This window comes from Oncorhynchus mykiss, chromosome 10, assembly GCF_057628025.1.
Source record: "Oncorhynchus mykiss isolate SJ-2025 chromosome 10, ASM5762802v1, whole genome shotgun sequence".
In the NCBI taxonomy this organism is placed as follows: domain Eukaryota; kingdom Metazoa; phylum Chordata; class Actinopteri; order Salmoniformes; family Salmonidae; genus Oncorhynchus; species Oncorhynchus mykiss.
This window is the reverse complement of record NC_143031.1, coordinates 40449757-40474401: the sequence shown is the minus strand read 5'-3', so window position 1 is coordinate 40474401 and position 24645 is coordinate 40449757. Positions and strand designations below refer to the sequence as shown.

At 41.8% G+C, this 24645-nt stretch overlaps 1 protein-coding gene across 9 annotated transcripts in view; it reads right to left on the bottom strand.

Annotated features, from left to right (window-relative positions):
* The window catches only part of LOC110533874 (seizure protein 6 homolog), a 206915-nt gene that overhangs the window by 131802 nt on the left and 50468 nt on the right, over window positions 1-24645 (bottom strand). For 2 of the 9 annotated variants that reach the window (XM_090186633.1, XM_090186635.1), the window contains exon 1: window positions 15512-15709. The exons of the other annotated variants lie outside the window; for them this stretch is intronic. The gene's annotated coding sequence lies outside the window, so the exon portion shown is untranslated. Of the gene's footprint in view, window positions 1-15511; window positions 15710-24645 lie in introns of those variants that run through there. 9 annotated transcript variants of the gene reach the window in all.

Sequence of the window (24645 nt, the reverse complement as noted above, 5' to 3'; positions counted from 1 at the left end):
CCATTCTCATCGACAGGGCTGTACTGGAGCAGGTTGAGAGCTTCAAGTTCCTTGGTGTCCACATCATCAACCAACCAACATGGTTCAAGCACACCAAGACAGTCGTGAAGAGGGCATGACAAAACCTATTCCCCCTCAGGAGACTGAAAAGATTTGGTATGCGTCCTCAGATCAAAGGTTCTACAGCTGCACCATCGAGAGCATGGTATGGCAACTGCTCGGCCTCGGACTGCAAGGCAATACAGAGGGTAGTGCGTAGGGCCCAGTACATCACTGGGGCCAAGCTTCCTGCCATTCAGGACCTCTATGCCAGGCGGTGTCTGAGGAAGGCCCTAAATATTGTTAAAGACTCCAGCCACCCTAGTCATAGACTGTTCTCTCTGCTACCGCACGGAAACCGGTACCGGAGCACCAGGTCTAGGTCCAAGAGGCTTCTAAACAGCTTCTAACCCCAAGCCATAAGACTCCTGAACATCTAATCATCTAATCTGTGCATAGTCTCACTATTGTTATTTTACTGCGGATCTTTAATTACTTGTTACTTTTTATTTCTTACTCGTATTTTAGTTAGGGGGCTCATAAGTTAGCATTTCCCTGTTTCCCTGTTGTATTCAGCGCATGTGACTAATACAATTTGATTGGAATACTTTGTAAATGTGATATTTCAATTTTTTATCTTTAATACATCATCATTATGGAGTATTGTGTGTAGATTGATGAGGGTGGAAAAAAACTATTAGAAACATTTTAGAATAAGGCTGTAACGTAACAAAATGTGGAAAAAGTGAAAGAGTCTGAATACATTCAGATTGCTCTGAATCGAGAGAGTTGTGCCAATGCGGTTTCTTTCTCAACATTTCGAGAGTGCCACTTTCTCCTTCATAGTCGTTTGCTTAGTGATAATTGACGCTTCCGCGTTGTGCTGTTTGTTTCTGATGGTTTTCAAAGCCGATGAAGATGTCCAGCGAAAGCAGATATGCAATTTATTGGCACTACAACACTGTACAGACTTGTATTAACATTATCCCCAATGCTAAACCATAAAAACGTCTGTTCATTTCGGTGCTCTGTTTAACTTCTTTACAGCGGGTCATTTCATAGGGAATTGTTGGAGGTGCTCTAGTATTGTTACATCACCAACATTTTGAGAATAATGGAAGCCATTCTAAAACCTGGCCCAACTCTCTCACTGGGCAAAAAAACTGTCTGAATCAATGTTGTTTCCATGTAATTTTTACCAAAAAATGAAATGTGACGATGTTGAATCAATGTGGAAAACTGATTGGATTTGCAAAAAGTCTTCAACGTATTTTTTTTCACCCAACTTTGAACTTAAATCCAATGACATGGTGGCATTTGTTTTTATTTCACATTGAATTGACGTTAGTTGACAACTAAATGTAAATAAGAAAAATAGAGGTTGAACTGACTGTAACGTCTGCAGCCCACTTTCCAGGTCCCTTTCCAGATCCCAATCACCAGAATTCTAATCACCTGTTCACACACCTGCATGTCATCATCCCACACTATTTACTTCAGTTCCTTGCACCCCACCACTGTGAGGTATTGTTTGTTTCGAGACACTTTTTTTCGGAGCGCTGGTTTTTCCCGTCCGTCTCTCCTCCTGTGTATGATAGTTTTTGCCTGTCTCACTCACAAATATTTTTGCCTATTCCCTGCCGGTACTGTTGGACCTACCGCGTATGCCTGCCCCTGGACCCAGTCTCCTCCTATGGTCCCTTTCGTTAAACACCTGTTGCACTCTGCGCTTGAAAGCAGCTCTCTGTCTCCCTCGTGTTCATTACACTGACGTCTGCCAAGTGGGCTCTATACCGTGGGGTCCAAAATGATTGACACCATTCATAAAGATGAGCAATAATGACTGTATAAAATAAATCATTCAAATACTGAGCTATATTGTATGCTCAAAGCTGTATTATATTGTTTTATACTAATACAATTGCTCAGAGAAAGAGAGGTTGTTGAACAAGTAATACTTAAAGTAGTCAAAAGTTTAGGATTTGGTCCCATATTCCTAGCATAAAATGACTACAATGATCAAGCTTCGGACTCTACAGACTTGTTGGAGGCATTTGCAGTTTGTTTTGGTTGTGTTTCAGATTATTTTGTGCACTACTGAAACGAATGGTAAATAATGTATTGTGTCATTTTGGAGTTACTTTTATTGTTAAGAAGAATAGAGTATGTTTCTAAACACTTGTAATTTAATGTGGATGCTACCATGATTACGGATAATCAAGAATGAATCGTGAATAACGAAGAGTGAGAAAGTTAGAGGGTCAAAGATCATAACCCCAAGACATGCTAACCCCCACTGTTATTGGTAAAGGTGAGAGGTTAGTCGTATAACTTTTTAAACAACATCTATTTTCGGATTTTATTCTATTTTATTAGAATAAAATCATATAATTTCATTATCTGAATTGTATATGTTATACAGTCACTATTGCTCATCTTTATCAATGGTGTCAATACATTTTGGACCCCACTGTATATATGGCTGCCTACTGCTGGTGAGGATATGGTGCAGGTGGGACAGGGTGATACGGAAAGAATGAAGAAGAATGAAAGCATGGAGAAGTGAAAAATAAGCGTAGCACTGCAAGTGGAAACTTTGTTTGGCATGTCGGATTCTATAAAATAATAGAAAACAAAAGAACGAAAAGCACACGGAAAGAAAAGTGGAACCTTTAACAAAGAAAATCTCACATTCTCTTCCCTCAGACAGTAATTGCCTTTATAAAAGTAAAAGTGTTGGTTGAGGATCCGTGGCTTTGACATACCCTTATGTGAAAAGCAAGAATTCCCTTCAAAAGCTCCGGCAGGCAACTGCCTTAGAGTGGAAAGGATAACAGTTCATTGAGTTGAAACACCTGCCCTCCCCTTTCATCCAGACACCCTCCATCTGCCCTTTGGCGTCATTAAGTGGAACCAAAACTTTTATTTTCATTTATTATGGCTTCTATCCGTGTTCCAGCTCATCGAGCCGCCGTCCTTCAGACAGGCTTTGAACAAACTGTTGCTCAATGGCTCCAATAACCTCATCAGACACAACCTTTAGCTGGAGCGGAACCCAGGCAGAGGCACGGAGCACCACCATTAGCATGACAGCTGTACAGGGTGTTAGAGTAATGTAGCTACTGTGATAGAGATGGACTAACCCTAAACAGACATGAACCCAGGAAGAGGGAGTCAAAAGTGAAACCTCTAGGAATCCTAAGAGATGACTGGTGTACCTCCACTGACTAAACAATTATTCATTGCAAAAAATATGTAGCGTCCTGACAGCAAAGCAAAGCATGCAAATGAATGGGCTATGGGTAGCTCATCGTGGAAGTTTGCTGTCAGAAAACAGAAAGGGCGTTTGATCAATAAAATATACTTTTAATACTTTTATGCTTTGCTGACCTTTATTATTTGTCTGAAGTACTGAATAATGAGAACTGACAGAAAGCATCAGCTGTGCATTTTCCATTTTGTAACAGGGTTGGGGTCAATTCCCTTTCAAATGCAGTCAATTCATAATTGAAAACCAATGAAAACCCATGAAACCAATTGGAATTTCAGTGTACTTCCTGAATTGACTGGAATTGAAATGGAATTCACCCCAACCCTGTTATAAAATGGAAAATGCACAGGTGTCGCTTTCTGTCAGTATCAAATAGCTCAATAAATTCAAATGAATCTAATATATATATATATATATATATATATATATATATATATATATATATATATATATATATATATATATATTTTAAGTATGTACGGCCTGGTTCTGTGTACGGTGATAACTTTGATCTATCATAAATGTAACCCATATGCCATATGATTAGGGTTGCCATAAATCCTGGTTGGAGGTTTCCTGATATCTTTCTTATTCCCTGCTGATTCCTGGATCCGCACACCGGGATTTCTGGAAAACCAGGGAATTTATTGCAACCCTACATATGAGTATGTAAATTACAGTACATAAGACACTCCAGTAGGCTTCTTCTGCTGGGTTCACCTCTGGGGTCTGTGTCTTATTCTCTGTGATGAAAGCATGTACTGTACATTCTAATGACACATACAGTAAGTAGTATGTGCACGCACGCACACAAAGCGAGGAATGGGGAGAAGAGAGGATGGAGAGTACTGTGTGAATACAGATGGAGCATCGCCCTCTCATCTGACAGAAAGACCTCCTCTAGCTCCCTGACTAATTTCACTGTCTCCTCTCTCTCCTCCCTTTCTCCCTCTCCTCCACTGATCTCAATGGCTATGACCATTCAATCAGGACAGATGAAAAGCAACGGCAAGAACCAATCCCTTCTAAGAATAAATCTACTCCTCAAGCCAACCATTGACCTTATGGTGTTTGAAACACTCCAAGACGAAGGTTAGTGTAGCTGACTGCAGGTTCTATGGGTTTAGAGACAATATAACATTTACATTTTAATAATTTAGCAGACACTCTTATGCAGTGCATACATACGCAAACTTTTTTTCCTTTTCACTGGTCCCCTGTGGGAATTGAACCCACGTCTGTGGCGTTGCAAACACCATGCTCTACCAACTGAGCCACACGGGACCAGACTACTAGTTCAATCGTTGACTTGTCACAGAGAGCGTCAAGAGTAGAATCCTTTTCCAATTCCCAGGGAACTGATGACAGGCATCAATCTGCCTGTGTAATCAGCCCAGGGCCTAAGGCAGAGCAGGACAGCCAGGGGGAGCCAACAGAGTGATGGGGAATAAAGTACTGTCATTAGCTTCAATGGCTCCCGCTCCCTCCCGCTTCACTGAGGGAAGAGTTATCCAGATCAAATTTAAATCTCATCCACCAAAATGAGGGCAATATGAACGCTACAAGCACTCTCCCTATACTCTTTACGCCTGTCGTAAGTGTGGCCAATGAAGCAGATAAGGAGAGGGGAGAAAGTAGGATAAGAGGTGGCGAGAGAGAGAAGGAGAGAGACAGCTTGGGATTGTTGCTATTCCCACAACATTAACTGTACATTTGCCATAAACATTATTCTTAGAAAAAAGTGACACGAAGGAGGTGACAATCACACGAAGGACAGAAATAAACTGAAAGTAAACTGGATTTGTTTATTTTGTCCCATTGAACATGTCAGCCACACTCTGTAATAATCTAGGTAAATAGAAAAAACGAGAAAGTCCAATCTCTCGCCGTGTGTGTGTGTGTGTGTGTGTGTGTGTGTGTGTGTGTGTGCGTGCGTGCGTGCGTGCGTGTGTGTATTCGTGTGTGTGCATGTCAGCAACAGAGCCAGCCTGGGCTGCTCTGGCTGTGGGATAAATGGCCTTGTCTGGAGGGCAGCTCTTTGCCGGAGGCCCCCAGATGGGCTACTGGAGCAGATCAGATATGCTTCATGTGTCGCACTTCCCGCACATCTCTCATCAGCACTCTGACATCAGGGCCTGAATCACACCATCCAACTACCTCCCTCTATTGCCCTAGCTCACCATATCCCCCCCTCACTCACAGCACCCCCTCTCTCCTGGTTTGCTTATCTCTCCATCTCCCAGCTGGATCAGATGTAGCACAGTGTAGCGCCAGCTGCCCAGTAGAGTTCTCCTACAGTAGACAGACAGACAGACAGCCCACTGGGCACAGACGTCAGTTCAACATCTAGTTTTGATTTCATTTGGTTGAGATGTCATCTAGCGTGAATTCAAAGTGAAATCAACAAGACATTTTACCACGTCATTTCGGTTAAAAGTTGGGTGAAAAAAATACAATGCCCTTACGTTGATGACTTTTTTGCAAAATCAAGTAGTTTTCCACGTTGACTCAATGTCATCACATCGACTTTTTGGGGTTGAAATGACATGGAAGCAACGTTGCCCAGTGAGAGGAGAGGACAGAGACTGCCTCATAAAGCTCATTACACTCACTGTGACCAGGCCTGTCTAGTTGGGCTGTTCACGCATATACAGCAATACCAGGCCAGCCATGCCCAGCTTTTCAAATCAGATCAAATCAAATGTTATTTGTCACATGCGCCGAATACAACAGGTGTAGACCTTACCGTGAAATGCTTACTTACAAGCCCTTAACCAACAATGCAGTTTTAAGAAGAAGAACAAATAAAAGAAATATAACAAATAATTAAGGAGCAACAATAAAATAACAGTAGCGAGGCTACATACAGGGGGTTCCGGTTCAGAGTCAATGTGCAGGGGCACCGGTTGGTCGAGGTAATTGAGGTAATATGTACATGTAGGTAGAGGTAAAGTGACTATGCACAGATAATAAACAGAGAGTAGCAGCGTAAAAATGATTAACTTTCCACACTGAGAGAATAGTCCATCCCTCCAGCCCGGCCCACCCATTCCAGTCTGCTACCTGCAGGACATGGAGGTGTGTGTTTGGCAGCGAATCTTCATAGGGGATCTGGCAGAGTTGGCAGACAGAGAGGAACAGACAGACAGCATGAGGCCTCTCAATTAGCAGTCAACATGGCCAGTCCTCAGCCAATACCTCCCCTTGTGTACAATCCTCATCCTTCTGAAAGACTGAAGAGGAATTCACCACTTTCTGTTTCTGTGGTGCATCGTGGATTAATAGTTCACCACAGAACACCGGGAGGTCTGTTTGAGTGTGAAGTATAGCATGGAGGATTAGACACGGGGACAGAGCAGAATTTGGTGGAAAACTGGATTTTGAGACTTTTTTCCTTGTCTGCTGGTCTGAAGTCAAGATCCCAGTCCACCGGGGGGAGTGAGAGAGCAAAGCTGCAGACGCATGTCATCATGCTGAGGCATTTTAATAGGCTGGGTGCATGTAACACTGAAATTGCTTTCACGCAGTTTGGCAGGAGAATGTCAGAGAGCAACACCAGGCGAGGGCCTGTGAGTACACAAGTCTGAAAACATAAACGGCGTAAACAAAAACATTAGGTGCCTATTGGGAGCCGGGGAAACCCAATATTAGAGTTGACACTGATGGATGCACAGGTCTAGATAAAACAGCTGAGCTCCACCGGGAAGTAGAATACCATAGGGATAACTCTGTGGCAGGTGTCTGGCCTATCACAAGGCATTCCATGTGTTTCTGGTTAATGTACATAGTGTTTAATGGGAGCTTGGGCCAATTAGGGGATGACCAGAGCTTAATACCATAGTGCTATGGAGTAGTTCATTTACTGCCAGAGAAGAAGTTGCCGTTGATGAAAATGAAATAGCAACTGACCACAATTGTGTGCGTGTTTACGTGTATGTGTAATGTGTGTGTGTGTGTGTGTGTCTGTCTGTCTGTCTGTCTGTGGATGTGTACAGTATAGCATGACTCCCTTTGCTGGTGACAATGCTACAGTTAGCATCCAGAGCTTGGGTCTTGGGCACAAATTGGGTCCTGACAGAGTCCAGTTTAATGAAGAAATATGGAGGCCTGTGGGAAGAGAGAGTGGCTGGCAGATTTATGAGAGATCAAGAGCCCATCCTTCCCTCCCACTGCCTCCTGTCCACGGCCAATAGATTGCCTGCTGCTGCTACTCACTATAGCTCAAATAAATGTTTTCCCTGCCCGCTGAAAATTCATACTATTCCAATATTTACGTGTCAGGCAGGATCTTGTTATGAGTCTGGAATGATTCCTGTGTATCCAACTGTATTTCCACTGTCATTGTCGTGTTTAGTAGCGGTTTGGCCCTGACAGAAATGTAGTTACCTGCCAATTAAGTATTGTTCAAAGGCAAGTTTCAGATTTCTCTGATCATCATCAGAATAGAACTCTTCTCTCAATGCTTGGATATCAAATATTTTCTCCTGTCATAACAAACTGTCACATGAACCCAGAGAAAGCAGATATCAATCTCTCAAAGTGAAAGCAATGAGAAAATAAATTAAACTACCACATAGCCACTATATAAATGAATGGTGTATTCTGACGATAGCACTGCATTTCATAAGTCAGAGTGAGACGAGCTTATTAAATTATGTTGGAATTGCTGTGTCTGTAGAAGTGCAGCTTACGCACATTTACAAACAGCTGTCTTCGGTAAATGTAATAATCCAAATAATAGGATTGAAGTGCTTTATCCTCGGCCTTTCCATGCCGAGACAGCACTGCAGGAGTTCTGCTCTAGACCGCTCTATTCCTACGTCTACCCAATACCATGTAGTGTGGTAGAACAAAGACGGGCGTACACTACTCTATTTTTAGAGGTTATGCTTTTAAGATTTGTCTACTCGGTAGCGTGTGGCCATCACCGACGCCTGTTTAGTATGAGCAGGTCAGAGACGCAATCTGAGGGCTTTCGATCCCGGCTCTCGATCCCGTCTTTGAGCCGTCCCAGACGTCCCGGTATTTTTATCGGCACAAAATCTGCAATGCTTTTGTAGTGCGAGATGTGTAACGACAATGTTCGGGTAACAGTGATCAGCATTAGCCAATCAGAGCATGTGAGGTAGCCTAGCTAGCGTAGCCCAAAAAAAGGAAAACAAAATGGCTTCCAAGAGAAGAGCTGGCAGACAAATCAGTACACAAACAACAAGTGCGACCAGCTGTTGTTCACTGTCAAGCTTAATCTTCGTTTGGCACTGTCTGTCTCGTCTTGTGACAAACAAAGTCATGTTCCGTTTTTGTTTTCGCGAGAGTGTGGTGGTTTCAAGAATCCTCACGACCAAGTGAAGAGTCTTGTAGCGTGTGACCCTCGTCTGTGCCACATTGTTTAGTGTGCGCACCAATACATTGGCAAGACAAAAGCATTTTTAAACATAAGACGCTCATCAACGTTAGGATTTTGAAAGTCGTGTAGTGTAGGCCCGGAATAAGTAAGAGCTTACACATATAGAATGCATGTAGAACCCCAGTCGCCCAGTGCAAAAACATCTGCTGGTTCTGATGGTGGAATGTGCACTATTGATGTTGTTGTGCACTATCTGTGAATATGGTAGGTACTGTATCTTTGTGTTGGACTTCTACTAGCTGCAAGAAGCAGAGAGCTGCCTGATGGTGTGAGAGGTACTTAATATAAAATTACTAAGGGCTGTATATTACATGTACTGCAAGCTAGAGAAAATCAACAAACCAATTGATTTGAAGCACCTGCAGATGGTAAGAACAGAGTCTGGATAATGAACAGACTCTCAGAAAGAAAGTGTTCTGTACCCTAAACAAGCTTTGGCTGTGAAGATCCATTTAGACAGTCACCCAGACTCCTACCACTGCGCTAACTACATCTGTTAGCATCACAGACATACAACAATACAGTGTTATTTTCTATTGGCTTCTGTGTAATGAAAAGAATCATGTTAGCTTATTAGGATTTTTCACTATAGAACTGTAACAAAATTGGATTTCAAGCCTGGCTAGCTCGGGAAGATCTGGAGAAGGAGAAGTGGAGCAAGAGGGAGAGAGTCAGAGGGAGAACAAGTAAATGAAAAATAAAGTGAAGATTCAAGTGGTTCAGCATGGAAGGTTTTGAAACAAGAGAAGTAAAGGTTTTAGTGGAATGCTGTTCATTCTGCTGATATTGCTGACATACTGTCAGGGGCAAATTGGACATCTGGCATTTCGGGCAAATACCAGATGGTCTGGTCAATTTTTTTGCCTAGTGGGCCTGTTTAACTTGTTGTTTTTTTGCTCAAAATGAAAATGATCTGGCTAATAATGGGGGCCTCAAGGAATAAAATGGGCCATTGTGGGGATCTCATGGGCCAGAAATGGGCCAGTGTGTTAGAAATCTGCCCCTGCATACTGTAGTTATTAATGGCAACTATAACAAATTATAAATTATACATTATATGCAGAGGCAGATACAGATACAGAATCCAGTAGAATGCCTGAGGAGACCATCAGCAGTGTGCTGTTGCCGACTGACCCTATCACACAGAGGGTTTGCTACTTGTGTGGGCGACTTTAAACAAACACGCGATTCATCCAATCAGGTTAATCAAATGTCTCTGCAGACAATAATGTAAAGGGTAATAGAGCAAATAGAAAGCTTAGGTAAAGAGTTTGTTGCAGTCAGGTATTAACGTTGGGTTACGATTAAATCATGGTATAAATTCCACATTGACACCAAGGACAACACTTTATCTAGCTTTTCAATGCATGCCAGTCATTGATATGAGCAATGCCTGCCACACAATATAGCTATAGCTGGCATTGTGATTGAAAGGTCAAATGGAGACAGGTAGATGAGTGTCTCCAACAGAGATTCAAGAGCAAGAAAACTGCATTAGTTAAACTTTGCAAAACTATCTGTTTCACTCTGGCCTAGACTGAAATCTGTCTTCAAAATTGCATGCCGATCATCAGCGGGGCTTATAGATTTTCCCTGAACAGTATTTCAATTTTCCAAACAAATACAATTTCAGGACCAATCTATCCTTGTTGTAAAGCACAGAGGCAATCCCACCATTGACATTTTGTGTGGGTCTTTTTCAGAAAATTTGCTGGAAGTAATCTGAATGGTAAGACACAATGATTGATTGAATACAATGTCGGTGATAAAATGGGTCTTTATCTCTGTAGAATCAGAGACATTTTCAACTCTTCTGCGTTTAGAGAGCATACAGCTTTAACACTGTACAAAACAGATTTTACACACACACACACACACACACACACACACACACACACACACACACACACACACACACACACACACACATATACTAATGACAGCTACGAAAGATTAGGCGGCATTCATCCAAGTCTGACCACTAGAGCCGCTGGGGTCTAAACCTGCATTGGTTATTTTACAATCAATATGTATGAAGGCCTCTGGGGGGATAATGTAGAGGTTACTAGAAGGACATTTCCTTGTGTCCACCCCAGACTGACTGAGGCAGGAAACTATCCCCTGAATGTTTTACACACACACACACACACACACACACACACACACACACACACACACACACACACACACGCACACACACACACACACAGAAAAATAAGCAAATCAACAAAGCGAGGCAGCAGGCGAGTGTCGGGCAGGGAAGCGGCGAGGCAGGCTGGCTGCATCCAGTAAATTATATGTGGTTTGGTCTCTCGCCACACAGCAGGGAGCAGAGATCACTTCCTGAGAAATAATAAAGATGATCTGCTGCCCTTTTTCCTGCTTCACGATAGAAATGTCAAGACATCTAGAGGAATGTTATTGCAAGGTCAAGTACTACACACACACACACAACACACAGAGCTCTGTTGAAAGGGCAAGCCTCTCTCTTTTTATTTACCAACCCTCAGATCTCCACCGTTCTGTTCGGTTCCCCTCGTGTTCCATCCTGCCAAACTGCACTGAGACTCTGGGGAGCTCTTCAAAACCCTTTAAACTCAGCAGGTATACTCATGAAAGACCAGCTCTGACCAACCCTCACCCCATATCATCATGTAGCTAATAAACATGCAGGGGAAATTACATTCAACACCTGAACCTGTTTGTTTGTGTTTGTAATCCTAATTGAGACCACACAGACACGCTCGAGTCACAACAGCCACCTTCCTGTAATGTCTCCCCGGTGGGATCTGACATCACTGTAGGATAAACAAACGGTGTTATACAATCAGTTACAGCACTCTGATTAGCCTTGATGTATAATTACAGTGCTTCAGATGCCATAACACACCACAATATTCAGGAGCGCAGTTCACACTCAATTTCCCCACAACAGCCAGTAATTTTATAATGAGACTTGCCAGGTGCAATTGGTTTCAATACACCTGCAATCCTCCATATTATGCTCTCCTTTACCTTAGTGTGGCCCACCAAAGACATACTGTACAGTATCTTAGGCAATCATAACCTTGCACAGTGTAAGTAAGAGCAGAGCAGTGGAGGCTGCTGAGGGGAGGACGGCTCATAATAATGTCTGGAGCGGAGAGAATGGAATGGCTGGTTAATACCTTTCCACTAATGATAGCCGTTACCACGTGCCAATCTTCCCCAATTAAAGTGCCACCAACCACCTGTGGAGGGAGCACATTGTGCACTTGTGCTTTGTATATGTGTAGAACTAGGATACCAACCAATAATCTCACTACATCCCACATGTGCCCACCCACTCAAAAAGTAAGCACTATGTGCCATTTAAAGTTACACTAAACAGACTGACATGATTGCCTTATTGTCCTCTGCTGTCAGCACTAACCATCTGTGCTTACAGAGGTGAATTCAGCTGATGAAACTTCCTCTCTCTCTCTCTCTCTCTCTCTCTCTATATATATATATATATATATATTTAAATCTTTCATTTCTCTCTGTGTTTCATAGTTTTCCTTCAATTCGCAAGAGGCTGAATGTATCTCACAGGAGAAAGCGTCCGAGTGAAACAGCACCCCTCTGTCTCGACGTGTAGGCCATCTATCTGATGCTGTCTCATCCAAACGAGTATGACGTTGTTGCCGCCTGTAGCATTGAAAGCAAGGGAAGCCAGAGAGCATTTGGCCTCCCTTGATAAAAAAGCATTACAAAAATGGCAAGCAGTGTTGAGGTAAACTTGAGCGAGCTCAACTGTGAATGGTCCACCAAAAAAAGTGTCAAGGGAAGCCAGCATGAATTTTGGCGTCACTCCTATCAAATCCCATTGAGGGCATACGTCATTGACAGAAACACTTGAATTGTTGCATCTCGTTGTGTTGTTGTCCTCCAATAGCTATCTAGCTAAAATTGTCCCTTTCTTAAATTAGAAATGGATGGGGAAAGGGATCTGGACTTATGGTTTTACATAATTCTCTGTACTGGCAAATTATAATAACGCCGATTCTGATCCAACCATTACATTCTTGTGCCCCTGGCCTGATCGGATGGAAGTTCAATATGTAGCTAGATGTAGAATGATAATGTTAACTAGCTAACACTGCCCATAAATGGAAGTTAGGTTAGTGAGCAAGCATTTTAGCCAGGTAGCCTAGGACAGCAAAAATTAAGCGTGCACTGTATGACAGAGTGATAGATAGTTTTGTCAACATGGAAGAGAGGAGGATGGTATTGGCATTTCTCTACAGGTAGGGTGAGTCAGTATGTTTTTCTACTTGCACGAACGTGCACACACACGCTATACACACACATACACGCTATACACACACTGAAATCCGAACCATGGACAGCCACATCACATTTAGTTTACATTGATTGGACTAAATTGTTTTTTGGTATCTTTTAGTTGTCACTGTATTAGACTAAGCAGATGAGATTTGATGATGTTGAAATGTCGAAGTTGAATGGTGCTGGAATAGTGGAGGCAGCTTTGTAACTCTGTGGTTCTAAATCAATAGTTGTTTAGTGGCGGAAACATTAACTTGCTTGATCATGCTGTAGGTAATGTAACTGTCTGTTACTGTACATGCAATATGCTTTGTGGACTTCACTGGACAGAGGTTGCTATCCGGATATTATGTGATAAAACAAAGGTGTGGTTGAATTTATTCTGCCACAATGTCTTCTTATTGTTTCAGCCTTTTAGCCTATATGTGTATCACGGTCGCAAGGCATATGAATTAACAGGATATTATAGAGCAAACAACGCAATTATCACAACACATAGGCTTCCCCAGTGATTATACCCACACACCGCTACTGTGCAGGGAGCTCATTGAGAGACACTTTAATAGAAAACACATCAGCTACACCCTCTAGCAGGTTTCACAAACAAAGAACCCCAAAACCCCAAGACTTTTCTCCCTTCTGTTTTCCAAAGTGATTTGGACTGATAGCGGCACCATCAAAGGCAAGAGCAAGCTGCATAATTCATGGAATTTTCTTAAAGGACAATTGGCTGGGGGAAGTGACAACTTATTAAAGGGAAATAAAGCACCACAATGAACGAAAGAGCAGCAAAAGGAAATTAAAGACAGCATTCCAACAGAGTCAGTTAAATATATATTAGTAATAGGGGTTGCAACAATTGCGGAGGATCATTTTAGAAAGAGAGGGTCCAGATTGTCTAACCCAGCTGATTTGTAGGGGTCCAGATTTTGCAGCTCTTTCAGAACATCAGCTATCTGGATTTGGGTGAAGGAGAAAAGGGGGAGGCTTTGGCAAGTCTTTTTAACTTTACTGATTTATTATACAATGTTTCCTCGTCGCTTCCTGTGAATGATTAAGAGCTGTCCATCAGAGCCCACTGGGCACACACTGGTTGAATCAAAGTTGTTCCAACTTAATTTGTTAATGTATTGTAACGTGGAATCAACATGGAAAATGCATTGGATTTGAAAAAAGTCAGCATCTGTTTTCATCTGATTGCAGCCAGCATTGTAAACGTTGAAATTACGGTAAAACTTCAACTTAATACATTGACTTAACCTGCCTGACAGGTTGTTACATCAATCTAATTTCAACATAATCAACAGAACTATGTACAGTATACTTTGAAAGTTGAGTTGAAAATTCCACATAGAAATGTTAAAACTTTTTCATCCAATATTCAATTTGAAGTACTGATGATTATCTTAACATTCGCAATTCTTTATCCAAAAGTAAATCCCATTTGCATGTGCAACATTTCCATATGCACCGCTATCGCTTATATTAGCTAATAGCCTCAGGCTTCAGTACCCAATGGGAAAAAGACGATAGCTTAACATTACAATCCTATCCCAGAAGTATCATAAAAAATGTAGAGAATAAAATACACTATAGGGTAAGAGGTGAAAATGGTGTGAAATGAAACACAAAGAGCACAACATGGCGTGAAACAGACTGACAGGCGAGAGCCGGGAGGAAATTGCAGTGGCATGTATTGTTAAATGCCAGGCTTGTTCTTCACCCTCCCTTCAATATTATTTTGTTTAATGTGTCAATCTTTTTCCACTACCAGAGAGGCTAGTTTAAATACCATCTTTGTTTGTTGGTTTAAGGCACAAGAGAATTCCTTATGCAATTTACATAATTTTGGAAGTGTTGTACAATGTCCTGACCTTTCCTACAGTACCTAGCAAGTCCAATGACATTGGCAAAGGATGTCAATATAAGGCATGTTGCATGATTTGAACTGACTCAATGTCATTTGTGTGTGAGTATAGCACTGAGACAGAATACACAGGTGTATAGTAGCCTCCGTATGACAGGCATGGCTCCCACCCTGAGGGGAGGAGAGAATGGTGTTAGCCTGAGGGAGGGTTAAAGTTCTAAAGCTGGGCCTGTTCTATCGGTTTTAAAGGGAGCCTGTGGGTTAAATGATGAGGACTCACTACCCTGGGGCGGTTACTGCAGCCCCTAGATAGACGGAGCCAGACAGCACAGAGCCAGAGAGCACCAGACTACATCTTATAGGGGAGGCAGACGTCATCTGTGTGTGAGTTCTGCCTGGGAGCAGAGCTTACTGCAAGGTCACTCATCCACTTGATAGGGGCCAGTCACATAACCTCACTAGCACACCTGAGAGATCTGTTACGAATGGCGCTGCATTGGATAGTAGCTGTTTTACGGGCTCCCGACCAACTTTTGATGTACTTTTGATGTACATGTTTCCGGCATTATTTCCAATGACCCGGAAAGAGCTTCTGGACATCAGAACAACTATCACTAACCTGGATTTAGGTGAAGATTTCTACTTCAGCGAGTCGGAGGCGCAGGACATACTGCTCACCCGGACCAGGCCCTAATCCCAGAGGCACGGAAAAGAAAAAGGCAGCGTAAGAGAGGCCGACGTGTGGGCAACCTGACGAAACTACGCCGGCAAGTACATAAACTGCCTTTACCCTCTGTTCTACAATCACTGGAGAACTAACTGGATTAGCTCTGTTCAAAACTATCCTATCAACAGGACCTGAAGAACTGGAATATCCTGTTTTACGTAGTCGTGACTGAACAAGAACATGGATAATATACATCTAGCTGTTTTTTCTATGCATCGGAAGGCAGCGTCGTAAGCTCAAGGGAGGAGGTGTGTGACTCTTTGTTAACAACAGCTGTAGACCATGCTATTTACCAAGAGAGTTTTCATCTATATTTTATTGTAGCTGTCTATTTAGCACCCCAAACCGATGTTGGCACTAAGATCGCACTCAATGAGTTGTATAGGGCCATAAGCAAAGGTGATTTTAATGCAGGAAAACTTAAATCCATTTTTACCCAAGATCTAACAGCATGTCACGTGTGCAACTCGAGGTGATAATCTGACCAGAACTCTATCCTCTTGAATCCTGCTTTCAAGCAAAAACTCAAACAGGAAGTACCATTGATGCACTCAATATGGAAGTGGTCCGATGAAGCTGATGCTAAACTACAGGACTATTTTGATAGCTCAGACTGGAAAATACTGTATCCCAACCAGAAGCCATGGACTACAGTCAACATCCGCACAGAGCTAAAGGCTAGAGCTGCCGCTTTCAAGGAGTGGGACACTAATCTAGACACTTATAAGAAATTCTGCTATGCCCGTCTGATGAACCATCAAACAGGCAAAGCGTCAATAGAGGACTAAGATCGAATCCTACTACACCGGTTTTGACACTCGTCAGATGTGGCAGGGCTTGCAAACTATCACTGATTACAAAGGGAAACCCAGCCACAAGCTGCCCAGTGATGCAAGCCTACCAGATAAGCTTAAAGGCTTCTATGCTCGCTTCTAGGCAAGCAAAACTGAACCATGCATGAAAACACCAGCTGTTCCGGAAGACTGTGTGATTTCGCTCTCAGTAGCTAATGTAAGACCTTAAGCAGGTTAGCATTCACAAGGCTGCAGGGCCAAATGGATTACGAAGACATGTACTCAGAGCATGCGCTGACCAGCTGGCAAGTGTCTTCAATTATATTTTCAACCTCTCCCTGACCCACTCTGTAATACCTATATGTTTGAAGCAGACCACCATAGTCCCTGTGCCCCAAAACACAAAATAACCTGTCTAAATGACTATCGCCCCTTAGCCATCACATCTGGTGCCATGAAATGGTTTGAAAGGCTGGACATGGCTCATATGAACACCATCATCACAGACACCCTGGACCCACTCCAATTTGCATACCACTCCAGCAGATCCACAGACGAGGCAATCTCTATTGCACTCCACACTACCCTTTCCCACCTGGACAAGAGGAACTTTCGTCAAATGTATGCCCTGAGGTCAATTGTAAGTGCTGTTATTGTGAAGTGGAAACGTCTAGGAGCAACAACAGCTCAGACACAAAGTGGTAGGCCACATAAGCTCACAGAACAGGACCAAGTGCTATAGCCCTCGGTTGCAACACTCACTACTGAGAGACAAACTGCCTCTGGAAGCAACGTCAGCACAAGTACTGTTCGTCGGGAGCTTTATGAAATGGATTTCCATGGCCGAGCAGCCGCACACAAGCCTAAGATCACAATGCGCAATGCCAAGTGTTGGCTGGAGTGGTGTAAAGCTCGCAGCCATTGGACTCTGGAGCAGTGGAAACACATTCTCTAGAGTGATGGCAGTCTGAGTTTGGCGGATGTCAGGGGAGCACTACCTACCCGAATGCATAGTGCCAACTGTAAACTTTGGTGGAGGAGGAATAATGGTCTGGGTTTGTTTTTCGTGGTTTGGGATGGGACTCTTAGTTCAAGTGAAGAGAAAACTTAATGCTACAGCTTACAATGACATTCTAGATGATTCTGTGCAGTTTAGGGAAACAGTTTGGGGAAACAGTTTGGGGAAACCTTTCCTGTTTCAGCATGACACTACCCCCATGCACAAAGCGAGGTCCATACAGAAATGGTTTGTCAAGATCAGTGAGGAAGAACTTGACTGGCCTGCACAGAGTCCTGACCTCAACCCCATCAAACACCTTTGGGATGAATTGGACTACGAGCCAGGCCTAATCGCCCAATATCAGTGCCTGACCTCACTAATGCTCTCATAGCTGAATGGAAGCAAGTCCCCGAAGCAATGTTCCAACATCTAGTGGAAAATCTTCCCAGAGGAGTGGAGGCTGTAATAGCAGCAAAGGAGGGACCAACCCATGATTTTGAGTAGTTGACTCAAAGAGAGAGAAAGACAATAGTTGAACAGTTTTGAACAAATTAATTTATTCAAAAATGAGGGAGAGAGGGAGATTGAGAGAGAGCTAGCTATATTTCATAGTTTATTTTTTACTTTCACCTACTTAGCTAGCAAATGAAGCTAGCTAGTTTAGCCTACTCAAACAACCACCTTAAACAGAGAGGGATGCTATGTTAGCTAGCTGGCTATGGCTATTCAACACTGAAAGCTTTTGGTTTTAATAATTTATTGCCATCGGGGCCCACAGTTGTAACTGCTAAACTGCTTGCTAACTGTACACTGTACTGCATGATTGCATCGGGTTTACTGACCCATTAGCTCTAGTAGCTATGTTGACTATGACGTTAGCTAAAATGGTGACAACAATGTAGACTGTGTGTAGTGGTTAGCGGTTATGATATGAAGGTTCGGCTTCGAAAGTTTTTTTTCCCTGGTCACCGAGAGCTGATCAATCAATCAAATTTGTTTATAAAGCCCTTCTTACATCAGCTTATGTCACAAAGTACTGTACAAAAACCCCAAACAGGGGTTTTAGGCCTGTGATCAGAGGTGTATTCATTCCGCTGATTCTGTTGAGAAACGTTTCTTAAACGGAAGTAAACAAAAAGGTTGATAAACATATCTGAATTTGTCCAATAGAAACTCTCATTTGCAACTGTTGGACTAATGATTACACCCTAGATCAAATGGGTATAGGGCAACATTTGAGTATCCTGTAGTAGCCTTAACCTATCGATGTTACATTGAGCTCGGTGAATAGAATATGAATGACAGCCATCCAATCTGCTAGAAATTAGACAAAAAAAACTGTCCTCCCTCATCTTAAACGACACCGACTGCCACTGAAGTCAAGGGGTAGGAATACTTTCTGAAGGCACTGTATCTACCTCAATTACTTCATAGTCCTGCACATAGACTCAAATCAAATGTTATTTGTTACAGTTTTTGACAAACGCTAGGATCCAATTCTCAATACTTAGGTCACTTTTTCAAAACTCTTCACACAGTGTGCACAACAGCAGTCTATGTGGGCTAAACTGTGGATCCTTTTTCATTGCTTTGGCACAAAATGCATTCAATGACTACATCTTTCAAATTTCATGAATTATTTTCTCATTTAGACACAACCACCTCCAAAACACTATGCACCTACAGGCCAATTTGCACATGTTTACATACTCTTTTCAAAACTGTTAAACTTAAGTTCAAAACCTAACATAACACAAAATTGATTAAGACAGCAATATGCTACATTTCTACAGTAATACCATATCGAAATGTATTCCAAATCTAAAAAATGAAATACTATCAAAACAATTAGACCAACCACAGCTGATTCCATTGTAGCTGAACACCTACCCAGGTGTTAGTCTTTCAATTTCATTACCATCTATACAAAAGGGGACATCTTAGGAATAATGCTGTACTATAATGTAAACATGGACCCAGCCAGAGATAGAGAAGAGGCTGACAGAGGAAGAAGAGTGGCTGGGAGAGGGAGAGGTAGAGGAGGACATATGCGTGGTGGAAGAAGACTAAGAGGAAGATCAAGAGCTGTCTCAGATGAGATTACGGTTACTATAATTGATCATGCAATAAATCATGGTCTATCAATGAGAGAGGCTGGTCTGAAAATGCAGCCAAACTGGCATCTATTGAGAGAAATTTCCAGCAAAACAATAGGTAAGATGTGCATTCTGCAAAGGCATCTGACTGAGCTGCACATTACAGAAGTAAATTGAGCAAAGCCTCCAAACCCACTTTTGTGTATTTGTTTTTGTATTTCTGCTTAGGACCCAACGGTTACCTCCCACAGGCGGGAGAGGCAGGATTTTCACTGCTGTGCAGGAAACTGCAATCGTTGATATGGTCATCAGAAACAATGGCATAAAATTCACAGAGATTCGGGACAGTGTTGGCAGACAACATTACATTTGGAAATATTCACAATGTAAGCATAACAACTATTTCTAGAGTCCTTGAAACAACATCAAGTCAGGATGAAGCAGTTGTACACTGTCCCCTTTGAGAGGAACTCTGAACGAGTCAAGCACCTCAGGAACCAATATGTCCAGGTAAGATGACTATAAAATACAGAACTGGTTTTGAAAAAAAACAAACAGGGCAGAGGCACACAATAGCAAATGTTTAAGTATAATGGAAACTACCTAACTCTTATGTTGCCTTGTGGATTTATTTTAGAGAGTCATGGAGATTGAAGCCAGGCAAACATCGCACATATTCATCTTTGTGGATGAGGCTGGTTTGAACGTGGCCAAAACACGGCGGTGAGGAAGGAATGTGATTGGGAAAAGAGCCACAGTGGATGTCCCGGGCCAGAGGGCCAACATCACAATGTGTGCAGCAATATCCTGATGGATTGCTGTTACACAAACCGCTAATTGGGCCATACAACACCGAGCATCTCATTTCATTCCTGGATGACCTCTATGGAAGGGTTGTGCCAGGTGAGGAAAGGGTTGCAGTGAGGTGAAATCGGCCAACGTTTGTAATTGTATGGGACAATGTGGCATTTCACCACTACCATGCAGTCACAGAGTGGTTTGCAGCCCATCCCAGGATGGTGTAACTTTTCTTCCCACCTTACTCTCCATTCCTCAACGCCACAGTGGAATTATGTTCCTCATGGAGGTGGGAGGTTTATGACCACCATCCACATGATCAAATGTCCCTCTTGGACGCAATGAATGCTGGATGCCTGGACATATCTGCAGAAGATTGCCAAGGATGGACCAGGCATGCCAAAATATAATTTCCTAGGTGTACTGCCAAAGATGACATAAGATGTGACGTGGATGAGAACCTGTGGCCAAATGCAGAAGACAGGGTTGACTAGCATTGCTACTGTATCTGTATCGGTAGATGGTGTATACACAAATTCTTGTATTTTGGAATCACTCAATGCCAAAAAATGACATAAAAAATATTGAAGCATATTGCATCATGTCTGAGAGGTGTCATTCTTGTTTTGTAAAGACATTTTGCAAAAGAAAACATTGTGTAATGCTACCTGTTGTTGGTGTTTTTTAGGTCATTGTTTTATGAGTGACAAAGTGTACTTGCTGAGTGACAACCTTTGCTAGTGTTATGGAAGAATGAGTTGATTTGAGACATGTCTGTGTTTTGGTAGTTTAGTGCATTTTGGATGTGAAATTAACTGCTGTGCCAAGCTGAAAGTTGGTTAGAAGAACTGTGTGAAGAGTTTTGAAAAAGTGACCTACTGTAAGTATTGAGAAATGGGTCCTAGCGATTGTAAAAAACTGTAAATGCGCCGAATACAACAGGTGTAGACTTTACAACGAAATGCAACAAGCCCTTTATCACCAATGCAGAGCTAAAAAGCTAAACAAAATAGCAAAATAAAAAAGGGAAATAGTAACACAATAAAAGAACAATAACAAGGTTATATAGAAGAACTACCAGTGCCAAGTCAATAATTGAGGTAATTGAGGTAAGGGGTAAAAATGTCTGGGTAATCAGGCTGGATAATAAACAGAGTAACAGCAGAGTATGTGAAGAGTGGGTGAAGAGGGTGAAAGTGTGTCTATGTGAAAGTGTGTGTGTGTGTGTGTGTGTGTGTGTGTGTGTGTGTGTGTGTGTGTGTGTGTACGTGTGTGTGTGTGTACGTGCGTGTGTGCGTTTGTGTGGGGTCAATATGTGTGTGTGTGTGTGTGTGTGTGTGTGTGTGTGTGTGTGTGTGTGTACGTGTGTGTGTGTGCGTTTGTGTGTGTGTGTGTGTGTGTGTTGGAGTGTCAGTGTAATATGTGTGAGTGTGTGGGTAGAGTCCAGTGAGTGTACATAGAGCCCAGTGCAAGAGATTCAGTGCAAAAATACAATAATAAATACAAAAAACTCAGTACTGGTAGCCAGTGTATATATCTAAATAAATTACCTCGTACCCCTGCACATCGACTCAGTACTGGTACCCCATGTATATTGCCAAGTTATTGTTACTCATTGTGTATTTATAATTTTATTACTTTTTTTACTTTTCTATTTTGCATCTATTTCCTTTCTCTCTGCATTGTTGGAAGGGCATTTCACTGTAAGTCTGCATCTGTTGTTTATGAAGCATGTGATGAATACAATTTGATTTGATTTGTTATTTTTTATCTGGCAGTAGGCCGTCAGATCAGTAGTCTCATATGCACCTCCAGGAGAACAATTACACCCAAATGGGAGCAGAGATTTCGAGGGGACTTGGATAGGTACTGATCTGCCACACACAATCTAGTACTCTGTATCTCTTAGGAATGGAACACATATTCTGAATCACCCCAAAAAAGATAGTTAGATTCTGTCAAACAAACATAATCATTTCTGAATAAATCTAAACTGTAGCAATTGCAATGTATGCTTTCCAGACTGCATAGCCATTTTTCAATTGTTAAGGCAAAAGGGGACGTTAGGGAATCTAACAATGATTGTGATCATGCACCTGATACTGTATCTACGTCCATGACATCAAAACATCAATAATCACCCTTGCTGACTACACTATGTCTCTGTGGACAAGGTTGTTGGTTCTTAGAGCTCCTCATTCATCTACTAAACAGAAACTCAGTGGGAGACCCATGCAGTGAAACACTGGCTTTGTATAGGAAGCACTGCTGAGGATCCTCTCCTCAACATACTGTATTATATTGAAATCCCCCATTGAAATATAATTAGCCTGGGAGATTAACGTAGAATCATAATTGGATATATGGAATGTGTGCGACGTAGCAACTGCTGACCAAAAATATGTCTGGTCTCAGCTCTTTGATAGGTATTGTGTGTGTTTTAATGGTTATTTCTGATGCTCCAGAGCACAGCGTCCTGATGTCCTATTTGACATGCAGCGTAGCGGGCCACAGAAACAGCCCTGACCTATCGATTGGTCTGTAAAAGCGTCTTCTTATCAGCAGAGAATTTATGTCTGGTGGTATACAGCGCAGGAGCTACCGTACGTTAACAGATAAAACAATCCATCTGGTTGGAGAGAGAGAGTTTAAGGAGTGCTCATGTTTTTAGTGGGGAGATAAGGGACAAAGTGATGACCCTGAGACATTACAGAGTTTGGCATTGGCAGACAAGTTTTATTGCTCAGAAAAGGTCACTGTTGCCATAAAGCAACTCAGATGCAGAGTCCCTGGAAAAGGACTGCTGATTAGAACTGTGGTCAGATCATAACTCATCCAGGAACTCAGCAAAGAAACACACAACATCCTGTCCTATACCTCTACAGTACCTATTCCCATCAGCAGATCTCCTGACATGGGAAAATCTAAGAAATGTAAGAGATAATTTTAAATAAAAATTGTGGAGAAAAGCAAGCTGGAAGGCCATGGTGGACAAGGATGGACATTTCTCTGAGAGAAAGGCCATTACAAAGCAGTTATGTTTCTGCTTACAGTATGTAGCTGAATCTTTACAGCTGTTCTCCAATAGATTGGAAAACGTCACTTTTCTATGTACTGTACTTTTGGCTCTACAGTCATGTAAAGCACTCCATGAGCCTCAAACTATGAAACACCTCACTTCAAATATCAATGCAAAAAAATGAAATAATGCATGCAGCTTGTTTTCAGCTGCAGAGCTGATGTAAGACCATGACTGGTTAGAAACAGCAACATCAATAGATGAGATGTGTTTTTGAAGAGAGAGTGTGGCTGCCCACATGAAAAGATACTATAGTATACTATGGTAAAAATACTAGCGTTTTTGCAGACTTTAGTAGTATTTACAGTTAGCTATATTATTACTATTCTAATATATAATAAAGTTTTATTTTACTATAGTTATTCATGTAGTGTTTTGCGGATTGTAGTATACTGTAGTATTTACTGTAGTGTTTTTGCAGACTTTAGTAGTATTTACAGTTAGCTATATTATTACTATTCTAATATATAATAAAGTTTTATTTTACTATAGTTATTCATGTAGTGTTTTGCGGATTGTAGTATACTGTAGTATTTACTGTAGTGTTTTGCGGATTGTAGTATACTGTAGTATTTACTGTAGTGTTTTTGCAGATATAACTGTAGTTTTTACTATAGTGTTTTTGTTTTGTTTCATTATCTTTAACATAGAAGTGGAGGCTTTCTCCTTTAGGAAATCTACTGGAGTATACTAAAAGAGAAAATGTTTCGTAACCTGTAGATAGGTAGGACTGGGGTCTGAACAGATCGTTCAGAGCTTCTGCTCTATAACCTGTAGGAAACCCAATATATGGTCTATACTTGGCATGTAGGTTAATCACTTATGGGTGGGATAAATTGGTATATGGGGGAGGGGAATAGGCAGGGTTTATGCAAATGAAATACTAAAGTGTTTACAGTAACACTTTACTTGACACCAAGTGTCATAACACGGCCATAAATATGTAATATGTCATAACACGGCCATAACTATGTAATATGTCATAACACGGCCATAACTATGTAATCTGTCATAACACGGCCATAACTATGTAATCTGTCATAACACGGCCATAACTATGTAATATGTCATAACACGGCCATAACTATGTAATATGTCATAACACGGCCATAACTATGTAATATGTCATAACACGGCCATAACTATGTAATCTGTCATAACACGGCCATAACTATGTAATATGTCATAACACGGCCATAACTATGTAATCTGTCATAACACGGCCATAACTATGTAATATGTCATAACACGGCCATAAC